General features: G+C 44.3%; 2 pseudogenes; one reads left to right on the plus strand and one right to left on the minus strand.

The window, feature by feature from the left end:
- The window catches only part of LOC139269228 (immunoglobulin lambda-1 light chain-like), a 100,767-nt pseudogene that overhangs the window by 72,223 nt on the left and 2,089 nt on the right, over window positions 1-26,455 (minus strand).
- On the plus strand, window positions 17,729-21,574 carry LOC139268246 (immunoglobulin lambda-1 light chain-like; annotated as a pseudogene).

Below are 26,455 nucleotides of genomic sequence, written 5' to 3' on the forward strand. Positions count from 1 at the left end.
GCTATTAAGAGAAGCAAAAGAGGAAATAACAGAGACTCTGACCATTATTTTCCATTCGTCTCTGGCTACTGGTGTGGTGCCGCAGGACTGGAGTATTGTTAATGTTGTACCTTTGTTTAAGAAGGGAGAAAGGGATAAACCGAGTAACTACCTAACGTCAGCCTAACATCGGAGGTGTGGAAATTATTGGATAAAATTCTGAGGATAAATATTAATTTAGAATGACACGGATAATCAAGGACAGTCATTTGTCATGGAAGGCCATGTCTGAATAACTTGATTGGAATTTTTGAGGAGGTCACAACGAGGGTCGATGAGGGCAGTACGTTTGATGTTGTGTATATGGATTTTAGCAAGCTTTTGATAAGGTCCCACGTGGCAACCTGGTCACGAAAGTAAAAGCCCATGCAAGGCAAAGTGGTAAGTTGGCTCCAGAATTATCTCAGAGGCAATAAACAAAGGGTAATGGTTGATGGGTGTTTCTGTGACAGGAACGCTATTTCCAGTGGGGTTCCACAGCTCTCAATACTAGATCCCTTGCTTTTGTGGTATATATCATTGACTTAGACTTGAATGTAGTGGGTATGATTAAGAAGTTTGCACATGATACAACAATTGGTCGTGTGGTTGGTAATGAAGAAGAATGCTGTAGACTGCAGGAAGATATCAATGAACTGGTCAGGTGGGCAGAGCAGTGGCAAATAGAATTCAATCCGAAGAAGTGTGAGGTAATGCATTTGTGGGGGGCTAACAAAGAAAGGCAATATGCATTAAATTATAGAACACTGAGAAGTGCAGAGAAACAAAGGGACCTTGAAGTGCATGTCGACAGATCCCTGAAGGTAGCAGGCCAGGTAGATAAGATGGTTAAGCAGCCATACATAGTACGTGCCTTTATTAGCCAACACATAGAATACAAAAGCAGGGTGGTTATGCTTAAACTGAATAAAACACTGGTTAGGCCACAGCTAGAGTACTGCGTGCAGTTCTGATCACCACATTACAAGAAATATGTGATTGCACTAGAGAGGGTACAGAGGAGCTTTAAAAGGATGTTATCTGGATTGGAGAATTTTAGCGATGAGGAAGAATTGGATAGGCTGGGTTTGTTTTCTTTGGATCAGCGGAAACTGAGGGGGACCATATTGAGGCGTATAATATTAGGAGAGACCTAGATAGAGTGGAAAGGGAACACCTATTTCCTTTAGCAGAGGGGTCAAAAACAAGGGGGCATAGATTTAAATTAATTGGTAGGAGGTTTAGAGAGGATTTGAGGGCACATTTTTTCACCCAGCAGGTGGTGGGGGCCTGGAACTTTCTGACTGAAAGTGTGGTAGAGGCACAAACATTCACCACACTTAAAAAGTACTTGGATGTGCACTTGAAGTACCTTAACTACAATGCTACGGATCATGTAAGGTGGGTGGTTGGGGTGGTCTCTATGAGGGGGTCAGATTCCCTTCTGACCAAATTGAGCGGTTTGAATCGCTCCCACTCCCTTGGGTTCTGTACTCTGGATTTATTTGGGCGGTGTGACAAAAGTGCAAAGGACACTAGTTTGATGCAAAGAAAGTTGTTTTTATTACAGTCAAGGTAATACAGGCTTATTAGTCAAGTAAGAAAATACAAGGCCAAACTTACAATCATTCTAATACAGGACAGTACAGGGAAAGGTACAAGGTCAAACTTATAACCACTCTAATAAAGAAACATACACTGCATATTCAAAGGGGGTTACAGTAAATTATACCTCCCACCTCCCAATACCTAATTCTAGCTCGGTTAGACTCCAGTGCAGGCAGGGACTTATGCTTACCAATCCTTTTGATAGTTAATGGTAGATCGTGGTTGGTTTTCCTTTGATACCACGTTGACTGTAGTCAGAGGCTGCTGCGATGGGGATGTTCTTCCTTCCTTCAGGACTTCAGGACTCCGAGGCTGGAGAAGTTAGTTTATAACTGTCGCGTTGGTTTCTCTCCTTGGCTTGATGAGGTAGTAGCAGCCTTGCAGTTAACTAGAAACCACCTCCAACCTCTGTTGAAAACAGTGGCCAGTTATACGATTTCAGTGGCTCTAATCTTAGCGCCAGATCTCTTCAAAATCCTTTGTATAATTTTGGTGAGCTTGGTTCTTCTTTGTAATATTTTTGTCGGGCTCGTTAGCAGTTGACATGTCTTGGGTGGGTTGATATTCGAAAAGTGTTTCCCGATGGAAAAATTAGTTTGGTAATTGCAATGTCCTTTTGTGCTTAGTCTTTGGCATGCAGGCTGGATTGGGCCTCTTTGTGATGTACATGCTGAAATGGTTGTCCAGACCCATGTTAATGAGTAGCTATTTTGTAATGTTAATGTTCCTTGTGGAGAAAGATTCTTGACTACTCAATTCGCCAGACAAAGTTACTTCAGTTCCAACACCTAGGCAGACCCATTAATCAGGGTGTCTCCTGTGGGTTCTTTAGGTCCGCCCACAGCCTTGAATTTGTCTTGTAAAATCCAAAATTCTATTAAAGTTCGTACCTTCTTCCATAAGCACTTTAGGGTTCTAAACGTTTTGGTAGATAGTCCCAAATTAAATTTCCTTTCGAATGAGCCCAAACACAGGGGAGTTTCTTTTGAATTTTGAATTCTTTCATTCCCCCCTGTTGACACTCCACACTACTAAGTGTTAATCAAGTTAAGCAAAATTCCTGCTCCAGAGAATCAACCTTCCCTGCATTTATACTAGCTAAAGATTACCTCCGTTGATGCAGGGTAATCTTTAGGCGAACACAGTCATTACAATTCGGTTATAGCATAGAGGGTGTATGATGTCCCTATTTTACTCAGTTTTCACAGTAAAATGACGGTATACAGTCATACACAACTTTAAGTAAATAAAATAAAAAGACATAGTAACACATTCTCAAATAGCATAAAGGTCCATAGTCAAACACGTTTTAAGTTCAGTAAAATAAATGTACATGATCAAATTTTTAAGTAACACTCTTACAGCACTCGCGATGTTGCGGTTTACAGCAAGTAAAATCAAACACTAATTAAACATGGTATTATGATGTCACCCCCTCCCTGCGCGATTCCCAAGTTCGGCCAAGGAGCGTATAGCACCCTCTGGTGCCTGACCTGATGGCCTCTGTGTTTCACTCGGCAAGTGAGACACCATAAGTAATGTATAATCTTGAGTTGAAAAATAACTAAAGTGTGGGAAGCGATTCGGATCCAAACTTTGAAGGGTAACTTTGAAGGTATGAGGCGTGAATTGGCTAAGATAGATTGGCGAATGATACTTAAGGGGTTGACTGTGGATGGGCAATGGCAGACATTTAGAGACCGCATGGATGAATTACAACAATTGTACATTCCTGTCTGGCGTAAAAATAAAAAAGGGAAGGTGGCTCAACCGTGGCTACCTAGGGAAATCAGGGATAGTATTAAAGCCAAGGAAATGGCATACAAATTGGCCAGAAATAGCAGCGAACCTGGCGACTGGGAGAAATTTAGAACTCAGCAGAGGAGGACAAAGGGTTTGATTAGGGCAGGGAAAATGGAGTACGAGAAGAAGCTTGCAGGGAACATTAAGGCGGATTGCAAAAGTTTCTATAGGTATGTAAAGAGAAAAAGGTTAGTAAAGACAAACGTAGGTCCCCTGCAGTCAGAATCAGGGGAAGTCATAACGGGGAACAAAGAAATGGCAGACCAATTGAACAAGTACTTTGGTTCAGTATTCACCAAGGAGGACACAAACAACCTTCCGGATATAAAAGGGGTCAGAGGATCTAGTAAGGAGGAGGAACTGAGGGAAATCTTTATTAATCGGGAAATTGTGTTGGGGAAATTGATGGGATTGAAGGCCGATAAATCCCCAGGGCCTGATGGACTGCATCCCAGAGTACTTAAGGAGATGGCCTTGGAAATAGCGGATGCATTGACAGTCATTTTCCAACATTCCATTGACTCAGGATCAGTTCCTATCGAGTGGAGGGTAGCCAATGTAACCCCACTTTTTAAAAAAGGAGGGTGAGAGAAAGCAGGGAATTATAGACCTGTCAGCCTGACCTCAGTAGTGGGTAAAATGATGGAATCAATTATTAAGGATGTCATAGCAGCGCATTTGGAAAATGGTGACATGATAGGTCCAAGTCAGCATGGATTGGTGAAAGGGAGATCATGCTTGACAAATCTTCTGGAATTTTTTGAGGAAGTTTCCAGTAAAGTGGACAAAGGAGAACCAGTTGATGTGGTATATTTGGACTTTCAGAAGGCTTTCGACAAGGTCCCGTACAGGAGATTAATGTGCAAAGTTAAAGCACATGGGATTGGGGGTAGTGTGCTGACGTGGATTGAGAACTGGTTGTCAGACAGGAAGCAAAGAGTATGAGTAAATGGGTACTTTTCAGAATGGCAGGCAGTGACTAGTGGGGTACCACAAGGTTCTGTGCTGGGGCCCCAGCTGTTTACATTGTACATTAATGATTTAGACGAGGGGATTAAATGTAGTATCTCCAAATTTGCGGATGACACTAAGTTGGGTGGCAGTGTGAGCTGCGAGGAGGATGCTATGAGGCTGCAGAGTGACTTGGATAGGTTAGGTGAGTGGGCAAATGCGTGGCAGATGAATTATAATGTGGATAAATGTGAGGTTATCCACTTTGGTGGTAAAAATAGAGAGACAGACTATTATCTGAATGGTGACAGATTAGGAAGGGGGAAGTTGCAGCGAGACCTGGGTGTCATGGTACATCAGTCATTGAAGGTTGACATGCAGGTACAGCAGGCGGTTAAGAAAGCAAATGGCATGTTGGCCTTCATAGCGAGGGGATTTGAGTACAGGGGCAGGGAGGTGTTGCTACAGTTGTATAGGGCCTTGGTGAGGCCACACCTGGAGTATTGTGTACAGTTTTGGTCTCCTAACTTGAGGAAGGACGTTCTTGCTATTGAGGGAGTGCAGCGAAGATTCACCAGACTGATTCCCGGGATGGTGGGACTGACCTATCAAGAAAGACTGGATCAACTGGGCTTGTATTCACTGGAGTTCAGAAGAGTGAGAGGGGATCTCATAGAAACGTTTAAAATTCTGACGGGTTTGGACAGGTTGGATGCAGGAAGAATGTTCCCACTGTTGGGGAAGTCCAGAACCAGGAGTCACAGTCTAACGATAAGGGGTAAGCCATTTAGGACCGAGATGAGGAGAAACTTCTTCACCCAGAGAGTGGTGAACCTGTGGAATTCTCTACCACAGAAAGTGGTTGAGGCCACTTCACTAAATAATTCAAAAGGGAGTTAGATGAAGTCTTTACTACTCGGGGGATCAAGGGGTATGGCGAGAAAGCAGGAAGTGGGTACTGAAGTTTCATGTTCAGCCATGAACTCATTGAATGGCGGTGCAGGCTAGAAGGGCTGAATGGCCTGCTCCTGCACCTATTTTCTATGTTTCTATGTTTCTAAACTGGGACTTCTATATTTCTGAAAAGGTCCCACCAAAGTGGAATGGTGATCTCAAGAATCTTTTTCCCTATCGCAATGGTTTTCTGTTGTAGAGTATAGAAGTGTTTTTGTGAGATAATTGCAGCTTTTAGCAGAACGGTGAGATGTTCGGGTAGAGGGGGAATTGTATAGCCAAATTGTACAACATAATCCTGCAGGTTTGTAATGTTTTCCTTCACAGTGAGGTGGACAGTGGAAGGTTCAGGAATGGGGACAATCCGTTCCTGGGCCACTTGAACTGATGCCTCAGGTTTGAAGCAAAAATTGCTGTCACTTACCGGACACCAGAAGTGTCCATGGTGGTAGTGGGGCACACTGCTGGTGACACAATATGTGCTACCCCCTATGTATGCTACCTGTGGAGGGACATGGTCTTGTGATTACTTCCATGGTGCAGTTAATAGGCTGTGCGCCAGCAGCTTTAAACCCAAACTGTGACTTTGAATGGGCACTTAAGTACTGGGTACACAATATTATGTGTGCACCCCGGCTCCGGCACCTGGAGAGGTCAGTACCCGTTACGGCATGCTCCCACTTTATGACATAGGGTGGGACCGCTGCGAAACGAATGTGTGCACCTCCCTGAAAAACTCCACCTGGTATACCGGTACGGGTCGGGCAGTCCCACCCATGACTGGCATCCTTAATACTATCCCCATAATAGCGTGCTTAGATTTCTCACAGTCTACTGGGACAGGGTAGGCCTCAGAGGCTAGGCGGAACTGGCAAGGGCTTAGTGAATTGCTGTAAGGGTGGAGGGCTACAAGGTGCTTGTTCCTGATCCAAGAGGGGACTACACCTTGTTTTAAATCCTGCAGGTTGTTGCGGCTATCGCTCAACAACCATGCCCCATATATTATGCACACCTCGTTCTGTGCAGCCTCGTCAGAAGCGTTTTTATCCTCCCGTATGAGTGCATTCACTGTCTGTGCATGTTTTTCCAGCTGAGCCACTCTTTCTTTTAAATGGACAATCATAACCTGGTCCTCGTGTAGTTCTGATCCTACTACGGTGGTCTCCTGTTTCAGGATTTTTCTCAATTGGGTCTTCAAACTGTTTATCTTTGTTTGCAGTTCTATGTCTTCTACAATATTTATTACAGAGGATGCTGTATTGTAGTCGTTTATGATTCCCCTTCTAGGTCTCCCTGAGCCCATGGTGTTCCGAGTGTTTAGGGTGTATAGGTCTGCTTTGTCTACATTTCCAAAGTCTAACTCATAAAATTTCTTGAACATGTCTCTAAGTAGGGCCTGGTATAGCAGCTCTGTTTCCTTCGGACACCATGCAGGTAGGTGTACCTCGATAAGGTTTAAAATTACTGAAGCTACTGCATAATGTACCACCTGGTATAACACCTTTTCAGTCGTTACCAATACTAATCCATTTCCAGGTCGCTTTGTGGTGGTAGGACACCTTTCTATTACTGTGCGTATTGGCGGGGTTGTGGGCAGGGGTTTCTTAATGTGTGTTCTTTGTTCGGTGGCATTAATTAGGAGTGGGGAGTGTGGGACCGCACACCCGTGTAGGCGAGAATCCCACCCTATCCTTTCCCGTTCATCTTTCCATTGCCTGGCGAAGGCGATTGATATGCCTGCGGGACAAATACTATCGGATCCCCACATGCAAACATAAATTCCTTTTCGGATCCCCACAATTTCTCCCAACATACTTTTACTCCTCCCCGTGTTCCCGTGATGGTGCAGTACGTATCATTACTGAGTCTTTCCCAGTCCGATTCCTGGTCCCATGTGTCCTTGCTGAGTTTTCTGAGCCCCCACCATCTTCCCAGGGGAATGTTTCCTTTGCAAGTCAAACATACACGTTTTCCCTCTGTAACACTGACTCGGGAAGCGATGATCCGTATCCGGGGGTATGGAACTGAGGCCTTCCCGTAGGTAACGCCTTCTTGGTTGGAGTAGCGGGTAGAATTAGATCCAGCCACCCTGGCCATCTTCCCTCGTGGGTGTAAACGGTGAGTTCTTCCACATCTTGGGGGCCACCCCCGGCGGTTACAATTGGTGCTCTTCCTCCTGAACATCCGTAGATGAGGGATTCTTCCACGTCTCCTCGGTCGCTGCTGCTCATCCCTATCAGGGCAAGCAGGACCAGGATCCTTCTCATGCTGCTCTCGTTCCTGTAGGGGCACATAAAACAGATTGTCTAGCCCTGAGAAAGTTCTCTCGCTTGACAAAGGTAACCGAGTTCCAAATTGGGCTCATAGTCTTTAATTGACTTGCTGTCTTATTCAGTTCCTTGTGGATTGATATCTGCTTTTAACTTTTATCTCACAGCCGTATTGCCTGTTATCCTACTGGTGCTTCCTTAATAGCCATCCATACCAGTAGATTCTTCTTATTCCTGGGTATTACCCGGCCTGTGCCTCTTTTAATAGCTGCACAGATAGATTCCTTTTCCTTACCCCAGTTAACTAATACATATACATATTTATCATTACACAGATAACCTTACACTAATCTAACTTATTCACTAAACATACTTAAATTCATATTGCTATATATGTACATCTGCCACCCGTCTCCGGGTGGCCAGGTTAATTCCCTTTCTTTTTCTCCCGCTGCGTGTCCAGTGAGGTAGGTGATAGGTCAGTCTCCACCGCCTAACCCTAAGTACCCTGACCGGATGTGGTTTTGAGTCCCACACTATCGGGGGAATGTCCCCTCCAGTGCTGCAGCACACCACTCCTTTGGGGGTGGCTGCCTGGTTCCTTTCTTCCTCTGGGGGTTGTCCTGCCTGGTCGAATGCTAAGAGCTGGGGACTCCCACTTGGTGGCTGGTCCACCGCTATCTCTTCCGGGGGTCCCTTGTTTCCCGAGGCTACAGGCTCGGTGTCCCTGCCCGCGGGCTGGTCTCTGACCTTAGGTGCCCTTTTGCAGCTGGACCCTCTCCCGGGGCTGAAGCATTTAAATTGGAGTGCTGGTGACCATGGTGTCTTTGGACGTGGCGTGCAGGGAGTCGTTCTTAAGGCTCCGGCTGCTGGAGGTGCGTCTGAGTCCCAAATGATTGGAGGGACATCTCCTCCAGTAACACAGACCACCGCTCCTCTAGGTGCAGTCTGTGGGTCTGTCACATCCCCTGTGGGATCTCCACAGTCGGGGGTTGTTGGCTGGGGGTCCCTGTCTTTAGCACGGTTTACAGGTTTTGGCTGTCCCTTACGTTTAGCTGCTGCCCCTGAGTTGAAATGTTTGCACTGATTTATGTGGAACCACTTTGTTTGGCGGGGCTATTTTATGGCATAGACCATGGGCTTCCCTTGTCGACATTGTGTTAAGGTCCCATGTACAGTGCCTCAAAGACCTCTACTCTAACGTAGTTCCTTACCATGACCTGGTCCCCTATCTCCCACTCGTGGTGCTTGCAGGTCTCTAGCAGCAGTCGGTTGCTCCAATGCTGTTTTCCCATGTTGTTAGCAGCCTGCCAGTGAATCTGTTTAAGGTGTTCAAACAGATTCCTAACAAAGCTGTCCCGGTTCACTTCCCTAAGCTGACCTTCCGTGAGTACCGGGGCTAACATATGGGTGGGGGTTCGCATGGCTCTGCCGGTTATGAGCTCGTACGTGGAGTACCCCGTACTCTTTGACTGGCTGGCCCGAATCCCCATGAGGATCGGACAGGTGATGCAGGAGACCCTTAAGGTACTCGGCATCAAAGGGAAATGGCATGTCGCCCACAACCCGCAGTCATCCCTTTGGGTGAGTCCCCTGTTTCTTTGCGCAGCCTCTCTTTCATGGTGTGGTTTAAATGCTCCACAGGCCCAGATGACTGCGGGTTGTGGGCGACATGCCATTTCCCTTTGATGCCGAGTACCTTAAGGTTCTCCTGCATCACCTGCCGGTGAAGTGACTCCCTTGGTCGGACTCCACGTATTGTGGTAGTCCCGATTGAGGGAACACTTCTCTGACCAGGATGCTCGCTGTTCCCAGGACAGTGGCTGTTCGGCATGCGAAGGCTTCCACCCATTTTGTGAATACATCCACTAATACAAGGCAGTACTTGTAACCTCTCTGGGCAGTGGGTAGGGGCCCGATGTAATCGATTTGGATCGACTGCCAGGGTCCCTCTACCCTCCTGATATGTCCCATAGACACCTTTCTTTTCTGGGGGTCGGGGTTGTTAGCCGCACACACCAGACAGCTGATGCAGAACTCGCGGACATCTTCCCTGAGTCCTGGCCACCACCTTGCCTGTTCCACTTGTTGCCAAGTGGTTTCAGGTCCGGATGTCCTGTTCCTGGACCCTCGTGGGCCAGCTGGAGGATTTCTCTCTGGAGCTGTTGCCGTACTACCCATTGCTCCCTCCTGAACAGCATGCCTTCTTTAATGGCAATTGCTGCGGTGCCATACAGACCGTCAATCCTTTCCTCTTTAGCTAGCTGTTCAGGACAGTTTTGCGGACGGGGTCTTGGACCTGAACCGTTTTTAGGTCCGGGGTCAAAGCTATCCCTGCCTTCCCTGCCGTCCCCATCCTGGCCCTGACTGCTACTATGGGTCCTGGGTTGTATGGATCCCAGAGCTTGTCCGTGCAAGCACCTTGCTTGGCTAACATGTCAGCCTGCTCGTTTTCCCTTGCTACAGGGTATCGTGGTGGAATGTACCTTCACCTTATGTATGTAGATATTCCTTTCTTTCCATGTGGCTTTCATGATCTTTTCCAGTAGGGGCTTAATTGCCAGTGGTGTGGATGTATCCGCGGCGGGACCAAATAGCCAGCTACTCCGTACATGAATTGCATGTGAAAATACTGTCCGAGCAAATCGTGAATGGGATAGGGAATTCTTCGGAGTATGTGACTACGCACACCACCACAGGCAGTTCAGCATGCTAGGCAGTCATGGTGCTGGGGAGTTTAATCGCCAGGGCAATGCCTGCATCAGGGTCATTATCTCCACAGCCTGTGAGTCGTTCACCTGCGGATACTGTGCTTGAACCGTCCCACATGGATCTCTTGGCCTGTGGGGTGTAACCCAGCCCGAAAGCCTATGTTAATTTCCCATACCCCATCTATGGAACACCGGTGGGCTGTCTCTGGATAAATCATGTTAGCTGCGAGTCTTGGCTCGCAGAGACCCTTCAGCCGTAGATCCATTTGAGAGAGGAGCAGGGTCCAGCGAGCAATGCGGGCACTGCTCACTGTCCCGTCCTTGATTCTCCCGTCCAGGAGCATTTGGGTTGGCGTATGGTGGGTAAGAAGTGTGATAGGGGACCTCCCTGTGAAGATCAGTGATCTTTTCACAGCCCAGTGAGTGGCTAGGAGGTGCCGCTCACAGTTGGAGTATCCCTTTTCCACGTCCGTGAGTATCCTGGAGGAGTAGACCACTGGTCTCAGCTGGCCATGCCGCTCTTGGAGCAATACTGCACTCCGGCTGTCCCCACTGGCTGCTACCTCCAGGAAAAAACTCTTTACTCCCATCTATGGCCCCTAGTGCCGTCGCTGTCTGCAGGTCTTTCTTGAGTTGGATAAATGCTGCCTCGCAACCTTTGTCCCATTCTCACTCCACTCCCTTATGTCGGAGTCGAAGCAGAGGGGCTACTGTGGCTGCATAATCCTCAATGAAATCTCTGTAGTACCTGGTTAGCACTAGAAAAGATCTTGCTCCTGATACTATGTTGGGGGCGGGTAACTTCTGCACTGCTTCCCTTCTAGCTTTGTCTATTGCTCTTTCCACTGCGTGCACAGCCAGTCCCAGGAATTTTACTTCCTTCAGGCCGAACTGTGCCTTTTCAGGGTTTACTTTAAATCCCTCTTCTTTCAGTAGCTCCAGCAGCTCAGCCAGCAGTGGGCCATACTCCTCCCCCACTTCGGTGAACAGGAGCAGGTCATCTACATACTGGACTAATTGCTGCGGTCTGCTGAAACTCTTTAAACAGTTGGCCATACGCTGATAGAAAATACTGGGGCTGTTGTGGAAGCTCTGAGGGAGACAATTCCAAGTATATTGCTCTCCTTTAAATGTAAAAGCAAACTTGTACTGATCTTCCCTTCTTAAAGGTATGGACCAGAACCCGTTGGAAATATCCAGCACCGTGAAGGTGGTCGCGGAGGTTGTGATACTTCAATGAAGTCGGCGACAGCAGCAAAAGTGGGTGCATAGGTGGGGATGTTACGGTTGAATACTCGATAGTCCACCGTGGCTCTCCAGGAGTTGTCCGGTTTCTTAACCGGCCACAATGGAGAGTTCACATGGGTCGCTATTGGTCTCAATACCCCCTGTTTAACTAAAGAACCCAAGGCTGTTTCCATGTCTGCCTCCGCCTCCCTGGGGAAGTTGTATTGTTTCATGGGGTCCCCATCTGTACTAACCTCGACCCCATTTATTCTCCCACAGTCGTGTTTATGAATGGCAAAAGCTGCAAGGTTTTTCCTCACATATTCTTGATATTCTACAGGGGTGTTAAGGTCGTAACTCTCCTTTGGTTTCATGGTGCACACGGTTCCTTTTCCCTGTTTTCCCGAGATAAACATCACCTCACTCTCCTGTCCAGTACAGACTGACCCCCAAAGACAGTGGTTTCTTAAATCCACTAAGATCCCGTGGCCTAGGATGAAGTCAGTCCCCAGGATTCCTCTCCCTTCCTGCTCGCACTTCATCAGGACACAAGTCCACTTCGTGTGGAGTGTACCTAAATGAATGGAGAGCGGAACGGAGAATGAGCCAGTTTGTTCAGTGCCTGTGAAACCCACCAAACTGTAGGGGACCCCGTTAGACAGAGGTGAGGCGGCGGCATTAGCTGCATAGACAAGGGTGCTTGAGGCACCGGTGTCCCTTTCACCTTTTCCACTTCTTTCGTGTGCTATTCTTCCAAGGATTTTTACAATCCCTTCTCCAGTGCCCAATCGTTCCGCACCCAAAGCAGGTAAGTTTTGTATCGGAGGGGTTACCCCCCTCATGGCGCCATTCCTCTTATCTTGGTTAGGTCGGATTTCGTGAAGCCTTCCCTTTTGTGGGTGCTTTTCTGCCCCTCTGCCGTTTATGTAAGCTAAGGTCAGTTGCCTAAGCACTCTCTGGGGATCTCTTGGGTCGAACCAGGCCTCAGCCTTGGTTCTTATTCTGGGTAAACTGTTAGCTACTAGGTTTCGGAGCCAGTTTGCTAATTCGTCCGGGTTTAAGTGATCCCTGTCTATGTCCCCACTATAGGCGCTTTTGTACACCGGCCACAGTCGGTCTGCTAAAGCCTGTGGGGTTTCTCCTGTGAGCTGCAGCGTTTTCCCTACTCTAGAGAAGGGACTCCCGTCATTGCAGCCCATAGCTTCTAAAATGTCTTTCTGGACGGACGCAACTGTTTTCTGTCCTTTTTTGCTTTCAGTAGAGAGGGACTGATACAGTTTGCTGTCTAGAGATAGGAGAAGCATCTTTGCCATTTCTGCATCATCGCACCCATTAATATCCCCTGCCTGTTCCACTTCCACAAAGTGAACCGAGGGGTGTCCCTTTGGAGTTAGCTTTCCCAGGGGGCTTATCATAGCCCTAAGCTGGTGGTGAGTGTGGGGGACCAGAAACTGACTTTACAGGGGCCGTGGACCCCCGTTAATGGTGTGCAGGCCAATCTTCTGTTGCCAGACCGGGCCCATTGGCCCCAGTTCTGGCTCTCCCTGTTCTGGCTCTCCTCCCTGCAGACAAGCCGAGTTGAAACTCGGTGCTACAGGTGGTGGTAGTTCACTATCCCTGTCCACCCCGCAACTGATTTGCCCCTCCTACTGCTGAACCAGTGTAGTTACTGGTGCCACAGGTAGTGACCAGGTAGTTTCTTCCTTCTCTTCCAGGATTACCTGGGGCGTACCCGGGCTTATTAGGCATACCATGCCTTTTGCCTTGGACAGAGCAAGGTTTAAACTTTTAATTTGTTGCTGGCAGGAATCCTGATCTCCCGATTCAAACCCTAGATTCAAATGTTAGTTACTTTATACGCTGCTTGCGCATCTTTTAATCTTTCCTGGAGCTCTTTTAGTTGTAGGTGAAGCTTTCCTCCCTCAGTGATTTTTCATTACTTTTGGCCTCGGTAACCTGACATTGAAAATAGTCCTGACTGCTTTTAAACCTTTCCATTATTTGGGTCCTTTCCTGTTTTAGCTTACAGAGTTCTCCTGATAATCTTTCTTCTGACATAACCCTTTCCTGATAGTTCTCTGCGCATTCCCATAACTCTGCCTGTAATGTTTCATTCATTCTATCTAGGAGTTGGACCTGTCGCTGTAGACAGACCAACCAAATTGCCTTCTCTACTGCTTCTTTGTGATCTTTGCTTGCTGTCCACTGGGCTGCAGCGTCAGCTGGACGCTCAGCGTGCAATAGACTAAGCACCCATTCTTTAGTTACATTGACCTTCTTATACACATAGGAGGAAATCCACTCCTCCATTTCGGTTCTTTGCCCAAACCAGCACTCTCCACATGACACCCCTTGTACCACAGTCCTGCCGCGCTCGCCACTTTGTAAGGGGTGTGGTTGGGGTGGCCTCTATGAGGGGGTCAGGTTCCTTTCTGACCAAGTTGAGCGGTTCGAATCGCTCCCACTCCCTTGGGTTCTGTACTCTGGATTTATTTGGGGTGTGTGACAAAAGTGCAAAGGTCACTGGTTTGATGCAAAGAAAGTTGTTTTTATTACAGTCAAGGTAATATAGACTTAATAGTCAAGTAAGAAAATACAAGGCCAAACTTACAATCACTCTACTAAAGGAGAGTACAAGGAAAGTTACAAGGTCAAACTTATAACCACTCTAATAAAGAAACATATACTACATATTCAAAGGGGGTTACAGCAAATTATACCTCCCACCTCCCAATACCTAATTCTAGCTAGGTTAGACTCCAGGGCAGACAGGGACTTATGCTTACCAATCCTTTTGATAGTTAATGGTAGATTGCGGTTGGTTTTCCCTGGATACCACGTTGACTGTAGTCGGTCGCTACTGCGATGGGGATGTTCTTCCTTCCTTCAGGACTTCAGGACTTCGAGGCTGGAGAAGTTAGTTTACAACTGTCGCGTTGGTTTCTCTCCTTGCCTTGATGAGGTAGTAGCAGTCTTGTAGCTATCTAGCAACCACCTCTAACCTCTGTTGAAAACAGTGGCCAGTTATACGATTTCAGTGGTTCTAATCTGAGCGCCAAATCTCTTTAAAATCCTTTGTATAATTTTGGTGGGCTGGGTTCTTCTTTGTAATATTTTTGTTGGGCTCGTTAAAAGTTGATATGTCTTGGGTGGGTTGATGTTCGAAAACTGTTTCCCGATGGTAATATTAGTTTGGTAATTGCAATGTCCTTTTGTGCTTAGTCTTTTGCATGCAGGCTGGATTGGGCCTCTTTGTGATGTAATGCTGAAGTGGTTGTCCAGACCCATGTTGATGAGTAGCTATTTTGTAATGTTAATGTTCCTTGTGGAGAAAGATTCTTGACTACTCAATTCTCCAGAAAAAATAACTTTAGTTCCAACACCTAGACAGACCCATTAATCAGGGTGTCTCCTGTGGGTTCTTTAGGTCTGCCCACAGCCTTCAATTTGTCTTGTAAAATCCAAAATTCTATTAAAATTCGTGGCTTCTTCCATAAGCACTTTAGTGTTCTAAACTTTTCGGTAGATAGTCCCAAATTAAATATCCTTTCGAATGAGCCCAAACACGGGGTGCGGGTGCGTGTGTGTGTGTGTGTGGGGGGGGGGGGGCGGGGTACTTGTGAATTTTGCATTTCTTTAACCAAGAGCTGGAAAGTAGGTTTAGACTGGAAAGCTCTTTGTCGGCAGGCACGTATATGATGCATCGACATGGTCTCCTTCCATGCTGTAAATTTCTATGATTCAATGATTCCCCTTAAATGCATCTATACTCTTCGTGGGTCATCATAAAAAGTTGTGAAAAATAATGGGATGGTGTTTTCGACAAGAGTATTAGGTATGGACGTGCTAGATTCTGTACCTATTTCCGTTCCTGAAGGTTTTGATACTGGAGTTAGTGGCCTGCATCACCATATGCTGGACACCAATACTGTTCAGCAGATTGCAGAATTAACGCAGTTAGGAAAAGTTCACGACACTTTTCATCCAACTACCTCGTTTCCATACCTGTATTTGGCAAATGATTTGGGCCAGACAACCGAGTGGTTTGTATCTTGCATGTTGCTGTTGTGAGCTGCAATATGGGAGATTTTTCATATATCTCTTGTTGATGCTATGAAGGATCCAGGGGTATAATAAACTATGGCGCAATGTACGTTTGATTTAACCGTCACTGTCCTGCACCAGTTTGGCTTCAGGGTGTGGCAAGTTTCCCTTGTGGCCTATTTAGGGAATAATATACTTCATTTACAACATTCTTGTAACATACTCAGCAATAATTGTCTTGGCCTCTACACTGGACTCGTTCCTATGAGAATATCGTAGGGGATAGTACACTATATTGCATGCCTCAGTAGAAGATGGAAGTTATCATAATTACATTGTATAACATTACAGCTCACGGCTCTCTGAATATTTCAGAATATCTACACTTTCGTGCTACTCTTGAAATGTATTCAGAGGTAATAATATTTTAATGAGTTTTACAAAATAAAGTAACAGAATAAAGCGCCAAGGCAATGAATGTGTGTGCATGTGTGGGGGTGGGGGTCAGGGTAGGTGCACTATGTGAGGTGGTGTGCCTGTGTGGGTGTGGCATATGTCTGCGTGTGTGAGTGGGGGGGGGGGTGGAATGGTGGGTATGGGCAGTAGTGTTTAGGGGTGGAGTGTGTGAGGAATATGTGAGTGTATATGGGGTGGTGTGTGTGTGTGAGGGGTGGTGTGTGTGGTGTGTGTGTGAGGAGAGTGTGTGGGGTGGGGTGTGTGGAGTGTGTGTGTGAGTGTATGTGTGGTGGTGTGTGTGTGAGGGGAGTGTGTGGAGTGGTGTGTTGGAGTGTGTGTGTGTGTATGTTTGGTGGTGTGTGTGTGAGGGGTGGTGTGTGTTGGGTCGTGAGTGTGTGAGGATTGCGCGGGCATGTCAGTGTGTAGATGACAGGATGTCCAGTTAACTCAGCTGTCCTGGGTATCGAACAGTGGAACCTCTTGCCCGGAAAGTGGAAGGGTGAGGATGGGAATATTCAGCGCAAGCTACATGAATCAGAAATGTTATCGTGAACGGTTGTGCAGTTGACTGATGAAATAATTTAATGTTTGGACAATGAAAGAGTCGCTGCCATTTGGAGATTTCCCCATTCTGTCTCCTACATTATCGAAAGAGCAACATCGTAAAGGGTGCAATGAAATTCCCATCTCTGGTTAACTGCCTTAAATAGCAATGACTTATTTGAACATCATTCTTTGTACACAATGTAAGCGAAGTCTGTTGGCTCACCCAGGTCACGTTCTGCTGTCCACTGACGCAAGTTAATACTCAATGCGTCTCTACAGTATTTACCAATTCGCGCTCCCAGACCATCGCCTGCCGGGAGCGCGGGTAGTACAATCTCCCTTTTGTGTGATTCAAAGGTCTCTATAGTGAGCGATAATATTGATGCAATTCTTTCTCTAAAAAACACTCGCCTTTAAAACATAAAATAAAAAGCTGCAGTGTTCAAATCTACTTTAGGAGAAATAGTTTTGCTGAATATTAACAAGTATTCTTTACTGAACTTGTTTGAATTTTAAAAATGAGTTCTTCGTGGTCGAATAATGTTAAAAATGGATTCGAAATCACTAATGCTTATGTTCATAGAAGAATACGGAGATGTGCGATATGCCACATCTCTGTTCGCAGCCTCCAGTTGTCTTAGTGCAGTGGGTAGCTTGATATCTCTTTCGATTGAACAATTCTTCCAGGACGCATTGGATCAAATTACACTGTGTAGTTTTGCTATATCTACTTTTCAGGTTTGCATGAAATTATTTTAACAGTCATGAAGTCATTTTAACAGGTTTTAAATAGTGTAATGTCTCTGTTAAATAGCAACCAATGGATATGTCACATGAACTCATTCAGCATCCCCACGCAAAGTTGGACACCGTAATTTCATGTCAACGGTTTCTGCACGTCACGATCGGGTCGAATATTATAAAAAAATATTGGCTAAAATTCACTTCATGCAAACATTAATCAGACAGATTCCAAGGATCCAATAAACGGTCGCGATGTGAGAGCAATTTGCATAAATATTAAATGCGACATGATATCCCCCTGTGTAAATGCACTTAAGGAGGTTTAGAAGGTGCCGGATGAGTAGGCTCGTGCAGGGAAATATTTTGTTCTGACCTTGATTTTTAAAAATCTGCAAAATGAGTCACTGGTTTCGTGTTCTCGCTGCCGTGATGCTCTGCTTGCAACGTAAGTACAGCGCTGCAAACATCTTCAATATTCCTGCTCTTTGTATTACGCTGATCGGGTGCCTTACTTAAACTTCACCGATCTAAATTGCAATTATTTTCCGCAGTTTTTTTCAGGGTCACTTATTAATAACTTTTTAATTCACCAGGTACCAAAGCGGGTACTGAGCTGACTCAGACACCGTTTATCTCAGCTTCATTGGGAAAAACCATCAAAATCACTTGCACCCTATCCGGCGGCAGCATGGGCAGCTACTACACGAACTGGTGCTGGCAGAAACCTGGCAGTGTCCCTGCCTTTGTTTGGAAGGACGCTAGTTCGAGCAGAGGTGCGGGGATCCCTGATCGATTCACTGGATCCAGGGACAGGTCCAGCAACGTCATGCATTTAACCACCAACAATTTACAATCCGGGGATGCCGCCGATTGTTTACTGTGGTGCCTGGCATAGCAGTGCTGGTGGATACATTTTTGGGAAATGAACTAAACTGAATCTGGGCAGTAAGTACATTTTTCGCTTTGTACGCCTGGGATTCTTGAAGTGTGAGTTTTCAATTGTTGGCTTAATCCGGTTGTGGTGATAAGCTTTCCAACATACATTTATAATTCTCGGAATCTCTCTTCCTGTTTAGAGAGAGATGTGTTCATACTCTGTTTGCCAAGTGCTCATGAAACTGTCGCACAATCACAATTTTATGGAAGAATTCCAAACTCTTTCGAATAATTATTCCTGGGTGGGTAGAATTGAACCCACGCCAGTTTAGTTATACTGTCATTGCGATTTGAAACATATTCGGAAAGCAATGACCAATCTTCATGAAACGGCACTTAAAATTAACTGAATACTTGTGGCTGACTTACATCGTCCTCGCGTTGTGATTAATGTCTCGCGTAGAGCTTAAAAAATATATAGCGAGAAATATTTTCTAATTCCCCGACACTGTAAAACATTAATTCATAATTTCACTAGTCATCATCATAGACAGTCCCTCGAAATCGAGGAAGACTTGCTTCCACTCCAAAAGTGAGTTCACAGGTGACTGAAAAGTCCAATATGGGAATACAGTCTCTGTCACAGGTGGGACAGGCAGTCGTTGGAGGAAAGGATGGGTGGGGAGTCTGGTTTGCCGCATGCTCCTTGCGGTGCCTTGTTTTCTGCATGCATTCGACGACAAGACTCGAGGTGCTCAGCGCCTTCCCGGAAGCTCTTCCTCCACTTAGGGCTGTCTTTGGCGAGGGACTCCCTGGTGTCAATGGGGATGTTGCACTTTTCACTAGTATGTAACGAGTAGTTATAAATCATAGTGATTGGGTTAGAAATGTTAATATAAATTACAGATTTTAAGAAGTTCTTTTTTGCATTCAGGAATATTAATGTTTTCAGAGATAAAATGGGATTTGAGGTTTGTTGTCTTTGGGAAGATATTATGGATGGGAAAGTTCATATCCTATCTGGTATAGTTATATGTTTTCAAGGGTACTGGGAAATATTGTTTGAAGAGAGATTATCTTATTTAAGTCAAATGATGCGTCCTTGGTAACTATGATCTCCTGAATCCGATTAATTTTGTATGGATCAGCGTTCGAGTTCTTATTTAAGTCTGTCAGTAAAAACATATAATCCTACACGTAATACAAGAGACTCAAACGATAGTTGTATTGGAATACTTAGCTATATGCTGTAGAAGAGGGGCTGCTTTGTATTATAAATTGCCCCCATTCAATTTGCATCTGATGCAAGTTAAATTTCAAATACAATTTTGACAGAGTAGAAGATTATACTTTCAAATTATTTGCACATCTGGCGGTTGGCTTGTCTCAGTTGTAACTTTCTCACATCTGCAGCAGAACATTTTAGATTTAAGCCCCTTCGCCATGCTTCACATCGGAACACAGGAACAGGACAAGACTATGGAGCCCCTTGTGCCTGTTCCACATTCCATTGGATAATGGCTGATATGTAGCTTCACTCCATGTATCCGGCTTTGCTCCCCATCCCTTGATATCCTTATCCTACACAAATGTATTGATCTCAGTCTTAAAAATCTCAATTTACCCAACAGCCACAATTGTTTTGGGGCAGGAAGTTTCAGATTTCCACCACCCTTTGTATGAAAGAGTGTTTCCTGATTTCACTCCTTTATGCCATGGCTCTAGCTTAAAGACCTTGCCTTCCTGTTCTGGATTCGCCCACCCGAGGTAATAGTATATGGACGGAGTGCGGATTTGAAGGAAATTCCTTCCTTTCGATGATGCCATAAAGAGGAACTCCACATTCGTTTTCAATCGATTTGCATTATTCGAAGAAAAGCAGAAGATCACAGCCCATATCCCAAGCCCCATCAATTATTGCCTTAGAAGGAATGGATTTGTGGCTGCAGCTTCTTGCCCTGTTTAGGTTTACTATCACTGCGCTGCAGACTAATACATTTCAAAACGGATGTAGTGCTATATAAAGCTACATGTTATCCCTTTTTAAATTAAGGTAAGCAGTAGAAGCAGCTGAACTTCCTGCAGCAGATGGTTCCACCTCTGACTAGGCAGCTAAAAATGGAAAAACTGGGTAGCGATGACATCAAATAGCTACTCAAGCGTGACTCTGCCAGCGTGCAATAATAGTCCCAGCATTCACATTAAAACCGACTGAAAAGACTGAACAGACTGGGGCTCTGAATCGTTAAAGATGCTGGGAGGTGACCTAATACAGGTCTTTTAATTTATGAAATGGTTTGATAGTAGACGTAGGAAAGATGTTTCCAATTGAGGGGTAGTCCAAAACCAGAATCATTAATAGTATATTGCCACGAATAAATGCAAGAATGAATTCAGGAGAAACGTCTTTGCCCGCAGAGTGGTTAGAATATGGAACTTGCTAGCAGATAGAGCATTTGAGGAGAAATATTTAAATTCCTTTAAGTGGAAGCTAGGTAAATACATGAGGGAGAAAGGGATAGAAGGATGTGAAGATAGGGTTGGGTGAAGCAGGGTGGGAGGAGGCCCGTATGGATCAGAAATACCGGCATAGACCAGTGGGGCGGAATGCCCTGTTCCTGTGCTGTAAATTCTATGTAATTCCATGCAAAAATACAAGGATGGCACTGTTGAGCGTTATTAATCTTGCATTGTAATATTCTTAATAGGTTTGGGCTACACATTAAAAGAAACTTTAAAGAAAGTAAAACTGTGATCTTCAGATTTATTCGAAATAAAAGCAAATCGTCTTCCAGTTTTATTATTTTCTGAATGCACGGAGCACTCGATTTCTCTGCAATTCATTATGCAGTTTTCTAGATCAACTGATCCTATGCGATTAGTTGAAGAACATTATTAATCTCCCATTGTAACATTCTTAAGATCGTACAGTTGTACGAAATTTAAATCTTTGAAATGGTAAAACGTAGAATTTCGACTTTTTACATCCAATTCTGAGTGGCTTTTCACGGACTGTTTCTAATTTGTTTCTCAGATCCGCGGGCCCCCTAGGTGTCCTTCCATCCGCCTTCATCGGATCAGATCGCAGCAAAGAACACGGCGATCCTGGTGTGTTTGGTGAACGGCTTTAACCCGGGGCGTTGTGGAGATTGAATGGTTGAATGGACTGTAGATGGCAGTGTGAGAGGAAATGGTGTTGAGACGAGTCAGATCCAGCAGGAGACGGACAAAACGTTCAGTGTGTGCAGTTATCTGACTCTGCCAGCCTCAGAGTGGAACTCACACGAGCTTTAATCCTGTGTGGTTAAACACGACACTCAGGCAAATCTGCTTCAAACAAGCATCACGAGATCCAGCTGTATCTGATTCAATAATCTTATGTATTCTTCTAATATACCATTAGTAAACTTTCTTTGAACAAAGTTCGAATTTAAAGGTTAAGTTTTTTTTTAGTTTAATTGCAAGGTATAACGATAAATATACAGTTAGTTTAGCTTGATTCAACTGGGTGTAACTCAAGAGTATGCTGAGTCTGCAGTCATCATACCTTTACTGTCTCATCGCAGAGTAATAAAATGATTATTCCGCTTTTCAGATCATGTTATTCTTTTCTTGCTTTAAATTTTTCCGAATGTATAACCATTTTTAAACCGTCCAAATCTCTAGGTTCCACACTTTGTAAACGCTTGTAAGTTAACATAAAACCGCCAAATTCTCGGCAGAAATAACGATAGTACAGAACGGATGTGTGATGGGGTCGAAATCTAACAACCTACAAAATCCTAATTTCGGTTTATATACTGATTGAACTGCATTGAGTCCGTGATTGCATTTAATATTCTCCCTTTTTCTGAATGATCTCAGTGAGAAACTATATAAGTACCAAATAACGTTGTATCATGCCCGATGGAAAAGATGAATCTTAATTAGATTCCCAGTAGAATGGGAATACAACCTGAATTGAAAAGGGAATGCAGAGAATCATAGAATGATTTCGCACAGAAGGGGGCCATTCGCCCCATCCGATTTGTGCAGGCTCTTTAAAACACCTTGTCCAATTGGGGCCACGCCCTTGAAATTTCCACATAGCCCTGCAATTTCTAACCTTCAAGTATTAAATTGCCATCTCTGAATTCATTCTGCACGTAGTTAAAGCACGGATCCCTTGCTCATAAACATCCACATGTTAGAGTTTATTTTGAATCGATTTTAATTGCATTTACCAGACGCATAAGAACACGGACAGTACACATGATTTTTGTGGTATATATCAATAATTTGGACCTGAATATTGGGGTTATGATTAAGAAGTTTGCAGGTGGTACAAAAATTGGCCTTCTGGTTAATAATGAAGAAGAAAGCTATAGACTGCAGGGAGATATCAATGGACTGATTTGGTTGGCAAAAGTAATTCAATCCGGAGCAATGTGGGAAGGGAATGCACAATAAATAGTAGGACACTGAGAAGTGTAAAGGAACAGAGGGACATTGGAGTGCATGGTAAGAGATCCCTGAAGGTAGCAGGACAAATAGATAAGCTGGTTAACAAGACATATGGGATACTTGCATTTATTAGCCGAGGCACAGAATATAAGAGTAGGGAGGTTATGTTTGAACTGTACAAAACAATAGTTAGGCCACAGCTAGAGTACTGCGTGCAGTTCTGGTCACCACATTACAGGAAAGACGTCATCACACTAGAGAGGGTACAGAGGAAGTTTACGAGGTGTTGCCTGGACTAGAGAATTCTAGCTATGAGGAAAGATTGGATAGGCTGGGTTTGTTTTCTTTGGAACAAGGGAGGCTGAGGGGACATCTTATAGAGATGTATACAATTACAAGAGGCCTAGATAGCCTGGATAGGAAGGACCTGTTTTCCTTAGCAGAGATGTCAATAACCGGGGGCATAGCTTCAAATAATTGGTAGGAGGTTTAGACTGGATTTGAAGGGAAACATTTTCACCTAAATGGTGGTGGGGTCTGGATCTCACTTCCTGAAAGGGTTGTAGATGCAGAAACCCTCACCACATTTAAAAAGTACTTTGATATGCGCTTGAAGTGCCGTAACCTACAGGGCTACGGACCAAGAGCTGGAAAGTAGAATTAGGCTCGATAGCTCTTTGTTGGCTGGCATGGAAACGATGGGTAGAATGGCCTCCTTCTCTGCTGTCATTTTCTATACGTAACACCCCATTGACCATTACCATTCGCTTCCTGCCTCTGAGCCAATTTTTGATCCAATTTTCCACTTTGCATTGGATTCCATTGGCTTTTAATTTCGTGAGCTGTCTGCCATGTGGGACGTTATCAAAAGCCTTGCTAAAATCCATAAAGACTACATCAAATGCACTATCCTCATCGACTATTCTCATTAACCCCTCGAAAAATTCAATCAATTTAGTCAGACACGACATTCCCTTAAGATGTCCATGGTGACTGTCCTTGATTAATCCGTGTCTTTCTAAATGAAGATATATCATGACCCTTAGAATATTTTCCAATAATCTAGCCTGAGAAGGAGCAGCTTGTACATTTAAATGAGGTTTTAAATCAGGAGAAAACTTGGATAAGTAGTCAATATCAGAGACGAAATGTTCAGATGAGAGAATAAGGATAAATAAAGGAGAAGATAATGTCCCTTTCCGACCGTTGACACAGGCTAAACGAGGATCTTTTTTTGTTTCAGTGTACTGTTTTGTTTTAAGTTTCTCTGCGAAGCTGCAGTCTGCAGAACTATGCCCGATGTGGCTCCGTCCATTTGTCACAGTCGTTTTCTAAAGTGTTAACCCTTTGTAGACCTTACCATAGTTAACATTAACATTGGTACAAATATTTAAATCCTGCAAAAGCTAATTTGTTTCTCCATGTTAAACTGAATGGATCGGCAATGAAGCAATCCACTTGGCATGAACATAAATTATATTTTAAAGCCGAAGACATAACTAATGTTACCTGTAGGAGTAGTTATTTTGAGCAGAATAGCCAGCATCATATCAATTCATATCACAACAGCTTTAGAAGGGGTTAATGGAAACAAATTTGTCTCAAAGCCCAAAGGAACATAGAGATTAGAACGAAAGTGTGAAATGATGTATTGTCTGGAATTAGGTTGGCAATATGAAAAAATAATAGGCTTTCTCTGTAAGAGATCAGGAAGTGAAAGCCATGAGTGAAGAATGGGCACCGAATGAGTGAAAAAAAGGCAGCGATACGAGTATGCATGTGAACCTGCGAGGTGGAAATTACATTGCATATTGAAATGATATATTAACAGATTGAAACAGGAATGGATTTAAGTAATAACAGTATGCGTAAACTGCGTAGTCCATCCTATAACCCTCCTAATTCTCATCTGCATGATGCCCCTCCTCGACATCATCAGAAGACACAACATCAAGTTCCACATATATGCTGACCATGCACAGCTGTAACTCACCACCACTTCTCTCAAACTCCCAATACCTCTGTACTGTCAGAAATCCAGTCATGGCTCACAGAAATATCCTCCAATTTACAAGCGTAGTTATTACACCTGTCCTCATAATTTAACCATTATAGCCCCAGTATCATCCTGGTTAATCTTCACTGCACTGTCTGCAAGACCGATATTTAATTCGTGAGGGTCAGTGGCCAGCTCTGAACACTGTACTTCAGAATAGGTCAAACCAGAGCGTTGTACAGCTGTAATATAACTTCTATCGATTTGTATTCCAGTCCTCTTACGATAAAGACCAACATTTCATTAGCCATGTTCATTATTTTTTGTAGATTTAAGTGATTCCTGTACTTGGAGACGTGAATTTATCTGTGCATCCATAGTTCCTAGCTCCATGCCATTTAGAAAATTAGCTTTCTTCGTTCCAACGTGGATGACGTCACAGTTTCCTGCATTGAACTGCACCTGCCACCGTTTTGCCCATTCACTTAATCTATCAATATCCGTTTGCAACTTTCTGCTCTCGGGTATATTGGCGTGGCCCTGAATTTACGGTCAGTATGAGACAATACTTTCATAGTATGCCATCATATTGCCTTTGAAATTGACCGTTCAATTCCAAACTTGCAATCTGTCGACTTCCGACTCCGCATCGGCTTTGCTGCACGTTTCTCCTACCCATTGAAATCAACATCCTGGCAAACAGTTGGGCTAATTGCCCAGGTGCATGAGCCTGTTTTCACAGCGTAGGAGGAGGGTGGTGAGAAAATTGTATAGGTATTAATTACCTTCAAATTAAATTAACAACGCCTTTTCAGATTACAGCGCCCCTCTTGTCAAAACCCACTAGAATAAGCATTAAGATGCAATGCTGACACTGAATGACATTACCTCCGCAAGTGCGCTTATTATTCATTTAGTCTTTTATCGATTTTTTTAAATGAAAACGTTTTCCATTATACTAATGCTCTACGTTATATGAAATATTCATCGGGATATAAAATTATGAATCCCACATAGTATAAATCTGTTCCTGTTTACATAGCTTTATTTGAACAATCCTTTCATTGCTTTCATTTCGTTTCGCTTTTGTAAATGAACTATTTAAATACATATAATGGGTCGTAAATTGCGGCCTCTCCGGGTGCGTGCAATGTTCACACGTGCCCGAAGAGGGCTCTGAAGTGCCGATTTATTTTGACAGATCGCATGCATCCCTGGGAGAAGAGATTTGGGCTAATTGCCCAACTCCTGCGCAGTGCATGTCCTTCAAACTCCTATACCTGGTACCAGCTTAAGAGTTTTAAACAATAGAAAAACAAAATATTATCAATAATTTTTACATTAAAAATACTGTACATTAAGGTAAGTTTGTTTTTACACCTATTAAAACATATTAAAAAAGTCAAAAATGTAAATATTTGTCTAAAACATATAATTAAATTCAATTTCCATTAATTTTAAGTATGTGAGGAGCTTTTTTTAATTTATTTTGTTGTGGTTCTGTGTTTTTGAAGGTATTCTCACATAATATTGGGAGCTCGGAAATTCAGAACTCGCCATTATTGTCAATGAAAATACTCCATGTTCATTGGTGGTCCAGGCCCACGTGATCCCAGGTTGCGCTTACGTTCCTGGGTTCCTGGGCCCATACGCTGGACTGCAAATGGAGGCCTCGGACAGCAAGTCGACATTCCTCCAGGACCACTAGGTACAATCGTAAAAAAGGATTTCGGTCATAGGCGTACGCCGGCAGGAAGCCACCGACCGCAATTTCTGGGCCTATAATCAGCTTTATAGTGAGTCTTTAT

The sequence above is a fragment of the Pristiophorus japonicus genome, chromosome 8 (assembly GCF_044704955.1).
Source record: "Pristiophorus japonicus isolate sPriJap1 chromosome 8, sPriJap1.hap1, whole genome shotgun sequence".
NCBI lineage: Eukaryota > Metazoa > Chordata > Chondrichthyes > Pristiophoridae > Pristiophorus > Pristiophorus japonicus.